General features: G+C 48.7%; 1 pseudogene across 1 annotated transcript; it reads left to right on the top strand.

The window, feature by feature from the left end:
• Positions 1-933: 933 nt before the first annotated feature.
• LOC307092519 (dnaJ homolog subfamily C member 14-like) lies at positions 934-4751 on the top strand (annotated as a pseudogene). Its single transcript has 3 exons — positions 934-969; positions 2296-4382; positions 4737-4751. The product of its transcript is annotated as a dnaJ homolog subfamily C member 14-like (transcript).
• The last annotated feature ends 1016 nt before the right edge of the window (positions 4752-5767 follow it).

Below are 5767 nucleotides of genomic sequence, written 5' to 3'. Positions count from 1 at the left end.
GTTGCGGGCACATCCCCAGTAGGGGGTGTGCAAGAGGCAGCTGATCGATGTTTCTAACTCTCTATCCCTCTCTCTTCCTCTCTGTAAAAAATCAATAAAATATATTTAAAAAATAAATAAATAAAAATAAAAACCTTATAACCGTGGTTTTGAACTCTATATCCAGTATTTTGCTTTCATCCATTTCTTTCATTTGTGACTTATTTCTTTGTCTCTGCATTATGGCTGCTTCCCTGTGTTTGTTTCTATGTATTGGGTAGCTGCTAAGTCTCCTTGAGTTGATAGAGTGACCTTGTGTGGTTGGTGTCCTATAGGGCCCAGTGGCTCAGCCTCTCCAGTCACCTGAGGTGGATACTCTTGGTGCACCCCTTTGTAAGCTGTTTCCACAGTCTTGTTGTAGTTAACCCTTGATTGCTGTTGGTATCACTGGGAGGAATTGACCTCTAAGCCAATTGGCTGTGATGACCAGCTGTGTCTATACTGGAAGATCTGTTGCACACGAGACACCCTTGTGGGGCATGACCTGCTTCAGTGGGGCTTTGGTACTCACTGAGTCTGCCCCTTGAGTGTGTCTCTTATGGATGTGAAGAATTGTAATCTGGTGTGGTCTCACTCTGACCATTGGGTACTCTGGCTCTTGGATCTCCAAGGAGGTGCAAGGTAAGCCACTGTCCGGGGCCACCCAGCAGGAGCTACAGAGAGATCTGCAGATTCCTCCTCTTTTATGGGGTTTGGAAGTGCTCAGATGAGACCCAGCAGTGAAGCAAGGCCAGTAGGGCCTTGGGCTTTCTTTTGAAAACTCTTGTGCTTGCTGACCCAGGTGCAGTTTGACAGGTTTTAGGTGAAAGAACAGGCCATTCATATGCAAAAGCCATTGCACACAGCTTGGGTGGGATGGGGTCTCTGGGAATCACCAGGGCATGGGAAACAACAATGGCTGAACTAGAACCTGAGAAGTTCCATTTCTCGGTATTCGATGCCCATGTGCAGGAACAATGATCGCTGAGAGCACCTCTAAGAGAAAGCCACCCTCGTGTTCCTGTCCTGATGCCAGACAGTCCAGTTTCTCACTGTATGTGCCTGGGTCCCCCAGAATCTCGCCTGGAACTGGAGTTCAGAGCAAGTGGGAACTTGTATCTACCTCCCGATTAAAAAGCACAGCATATCCAGGTGCCAGCACTTTCCGCGCCTCTGCATCTCTTACCAGTCTCAATGCACCTTCTTTACCTCTCTAGTGGAACTTCCACTCAACCAGCTTTCCCATGGTTCTGGGTGGTAGTTGTTCTGCTGTTTAGTTGTGGTATTGATGTGGTTGTGAGAGGCAGCAAGTACAGGCGCTTACCTATGCTGCCATCTTGGTTCTCCCAGTAATTCCAAAGTTACTTCCACAACAATCTGCTTACATACCATCCAATAGGGCAGATGGAGGAAGATATAAAAGCATAAAAGTTGAATACATTTCTTTAAACCCAATACATTCCCTCTCACTCCGCTTCCAGTGTCCCATCCCCCTTCCTCTGAGGCCAACAAGTCCTAAACCTCAGACTCCTGAGCCTCGAGAGTCACAAGTGCCCCACATTTGTTTGGCTACCTCTTTTAGGGTTCCATTCCCCCACACACCATGTCTGCCACTCCCACCCCAACCCATGTTCTGTTTTCTTCCTTTTTTCTTTAAGTGCTTTGCTGTCTTTTCTCCCCATGTGAGCCAGTGCACACTCCACTATGGACTCCCCAAATCAACTGGTTGTTCCCAGGATCAAGGGCACTCATCTGAGTATTCAAGAATCTTATTCTTTCTTCCTAAAAGCCATCCTGCCTGTCAAGACCACACACAGGTCTGGAATGGCTTCCTCTTCCTCCCCAACCCTATCCTCCAGCTCCAGTGACTCTGTCCTCCTGGGGTGGACCTGCACCCCCACTCCCCACCCAATCCCCATGTTGGAGTCCTCAGTCTCTCCTGAACACTTGCTCCCCTCCCTGGGACTCCCAATACTCTGCAGGACTAATGCCTCAGCCTTCGTCCTGTAGATTCCCATGGCCTGAGGCAGCAAAGTCTCAGGGAAGAGTAAGCCAGCAAAGATTTTACATGCAGAGCCTATGTGTTTGGTGGCTGTGGAAAGAGTAGGGGGGTGCTAAAGACTGCTTGGGGGACCCAGGGGAGCTGCTCTATTAGTTCCCCTGGCTCTGGGCCCAGCAGCTGGAGGGGGAGGAGTTACCGCCGCTCTTTGGCATCAGAACTTACCATCATGGCTGTGACCTGAAATCTTCAGGAAGCCAGGGGGTCCTGGCCCAAAGCACCCTGGAGAAAGAGGGTAGTGTGGAGCCCACCACAGTGGTGGGGCCTCCCTTGGGACTTTAGGACCCTCTGTGGACCCTGAAATACTTTCATTCTCAGGACTCAGAGACTCAGTGAGGCCTGCTCCTAATGGTATCCACTGCCTCACAAAGCACTTTAGTCCTAAGTCTACATAGACCCCAAACCCAGCCCACTGTTTGAATGTAGGCCATGGCCCCCCAACAGGTCTAGGACCCCTAGAAATGGAGAGGACCCTGATCAGAGTGAGGCATCTTCAGAGGGAGTTAGGAGTGGGCCAGGAACTCTCAAGAGAGAATGAGGCTGGGCACCGGAAGGATAAAAAACCTCCGTTTCTTTCCATTCCACCTGCTTGCAACAGTCAGGGAACCCCTGGGATCCTGAAGAGTCTTACTCTGGTAGAAGAGACAGCTCTTCTAACATCTTCCCCGTCCCCTGCCCCCCTTTGTACCTCTCCAGTTTTAGGGGAACATGTAGAGTTGGAAGAGGAATATGATGATGAGGAACCCAAGTTCCCCAGTGATTTTTCACATGTGCCCACTGGTAAGGTAATTCCACCCCGGAGACAGCAGAGACAGCGGTACCATGTTTCAGCCCAGGACAATGCTTGGGAGGGTGGATGCAGGGATCCCAGGTTCCCTGGTAGACATGGGCTGGGCTGGAAATGAAGTCAAGCAGATAAGGGCAGAGGCTTGGGATGATGGGGAGCAGAAGAAGTGTGTCAGCTCGGACAAGCAGGCTTCTGGTGGCTGATCAAACTGCTGGATTTGGTGGGAAAGTATGGGGAAACTTGTGGCCATCTCAACTATGCATGCAGGCAGCTGAAAGGCAGTGATTTGGACCTTTTTTGAGTCTGGGCAGGAGTCTGAGCAGGGCGATTGGGTGCCTGGGCCCTGGTAATATTCCAGTTTCTGAAACAGGGATTTTGCTATGGGGCAGGGCTCTTCACTCATTTTCTTAGGCTACTGGGTGCTTTGCTGCTCCTGGCCCTGGGCTTCTTGTTGGTCTGTCTGAGGTTGTGCTGGCAGTTTCTTGTGAGACGTGGTGACCAGTGAGGCTGGACGGGTAAAGCCACCTGGCTCTTCTCTTGGCTGGATCCTCCCACCTTGCAGCGTTGTCTGATTGTGCTGAGAGATAGCAGGCCATGGACAGCAGATGGTAAGAGTGGTTCAATGGGGTTGGCTGGAGTTGTCTTTGGTCAAACAGAGGACTAACAGATAAGAGAATGCACCTGTAGCTAGTGGTCGCTGCTGCCAGCCTAAAGAGGAAGTGACTCAACTCTTGACCATGGCTGGGGTTCCTGAAGATGAGCTAAACCCTTTCTATGTGTTGGGGGTTGAAGCCACAGCATCAGATGTTGAAATGAAGAAGGTGTATAGGCAATTGGCAGTGATGGTTCATCCTGACAAAAATCATCATCCCCGGGCTGAGGAGGCCTTCAAGGTTTTGCGGGCAGCTTGGGACATTGCCAGCAATCCTGAAAGGCAGAAGGAATATGAGATAAAAGGAATGGCAGAGAATGAGCTGAGCTGGTCAGTGAATGAGTTTCTGTCCAAGCTGCAGGATGACCTCAAAGAGCCAATGAATACTATGATGTGCAGCCGCTGCCAGGGAAAGCATAGGAGGTTTGAAATGGACCGGGAACCTAAGAGTGCCAGATACTGTGCTGAGTGTAATAGACTGCGTCCTGCTGAAGAAGGAGACTTTGGGGCAGAGTAAAGGATGTTGGGCCTCAAGACCACCTACTTTGCACTGATGGATGGAAAGTTGTATGACATCACAGAGTGGGCTCGATGTCAGCAAGTGGGAATCTCCCCAGATACTCATAGAGTCCCCTATCACGTCTCATTTGGTTCTCGGATACCAGGCACCCATGGGCGACAGAGAGCCATTTCAGATGCCCCTCCTGCTGACCTTCAGGATTTCTAGAGCCCAATCTTTCAAGTACCCCCAGGACAGATGTCCAATGGGACATTGCAGCTCCTCATCCTGGCCCTGAGCCACTGCAGCTTCGAAGCCCAACAGCACAGCACCAAAGGGAGAAGCCAAACCCAAGAGGCGGAAGGAAGTGAGGAGACCCTTCCAACGTTGTTTTCTTCTTTCCTCACATCAATGTCAGGGAGTCCAAATGGCGGTGTACAGCACATAATGGAGTTTGATTTGTTTATTTGAAAATATTTTTTAAAAGGCAACTTTTAAGCTCAAATTGTTCATTCAGTAGGAAGTCCCAGAACCACTCTCCCTCCTCCACCAGTACCCAGGAACTGAATCTTGTCTTCTGACAATACCAAATAAATAGGGGGTGGCTAGAGCAAAAGGCCTATGGCATGGACCTGGGCTGGACAATATCTCCCAGAGGAGTGTGGGAACTGGGTATTTCCCTAGGGTCTGTATGCCTTTGTCTTGTCTTTTTCTTCTACAGCAACATCTTCTGTAAGATGTTGAGGATCAGAGTGACTGAGATCCTCAACATTCCCCTCTTTTTAAACTATGTGTCTATCTTATTTCTTGACCCTCCTGAATACACTAGTTAGCCCAATATACTAGTTAAAAGACAGAACAAGAAAGCAGTAACCCTAATTATAGGAGACAGAGTTCAGAGAGTGGGAATTCAGAGAGTGGAAACTCTGAATTTTTCCACTGACAGCCACCTTGTTGCTTGTTGCTTGTTGCTGCAGGGATGGCCAAACTAATAATTTAAAAAAATCATACTCATGTCCTCTGCCCTTGGGTGAGGGAGAAGGATAAAGGGGCTCCTGGCAACCCCCTTATGATCCAGGGGCTGTTTTGTTTTTTAAGTTTGTTCATATTTGTATGTACATAACTATTTAAAGCCAGGGGATTATTTCTCTATAAATATTTAACTGGGAGGGAAAAAAAGGAAAAAAAAAATAAAAGACTTACTTCTGCAAATTCACGTGCCTGATGCATGCAACCCCAATCCCTCTCTCCAGATCCCACCAGCCACATAGCATCTGGCATCGAATATGCATTTTGTTGTTGTTGTTAATCCTTAGCTGAGGATATTTTTTCATTGATTTTTAGATACAGTGGTAGGGAGGAGGAGAGACACTGAGAGAAAAACACCCAGTGTGGGTTGTGTTTCTTCCACATAACCTGCCATATTGCCCCTACAGTGTCCCTGAGTGTTACAGTTCCACCTGAAAATTTCATAAAGCTGAGAGGAGAGAGGCCTTATCCTCTGCCTACTTTAGTCCCAGCCGGTTTGGCTAAGTGGATAGAGCATTGGCTTGAGGACTGAACGTTGAGGGGTTTGATTTGGTCAAAGGTGCATACCTGGGCTGCAGGCTCTATTCCCAGCACTGGTTTAGGTTTAGGAGACAATCAATTGATGTGTCTCTGTTACATGGATGTTTTCTCCCAGTGTCTCCCCTCCTCCCTACCACTGTATCTAAAAATCAATGGAAAAATACTTGGTATGTGTCCCTTGCA

Source organism: Cnephaeus nilssonii (assembly GCF_951640355.1).
Source record: "Cnephaeus nilssonii genome assembly, chromosome: 20".
NCBI lineage: Eukaryota > Metazoa > Chordata > Mammalia > Chiroptera > Vespertilionidae > Cnephaeus > Cnephaeus nilssonii.
Note: the sequence above shows the minus strand (reverse complement) of the source record. Positions and strands in the feature narration are given on the sequence as shown.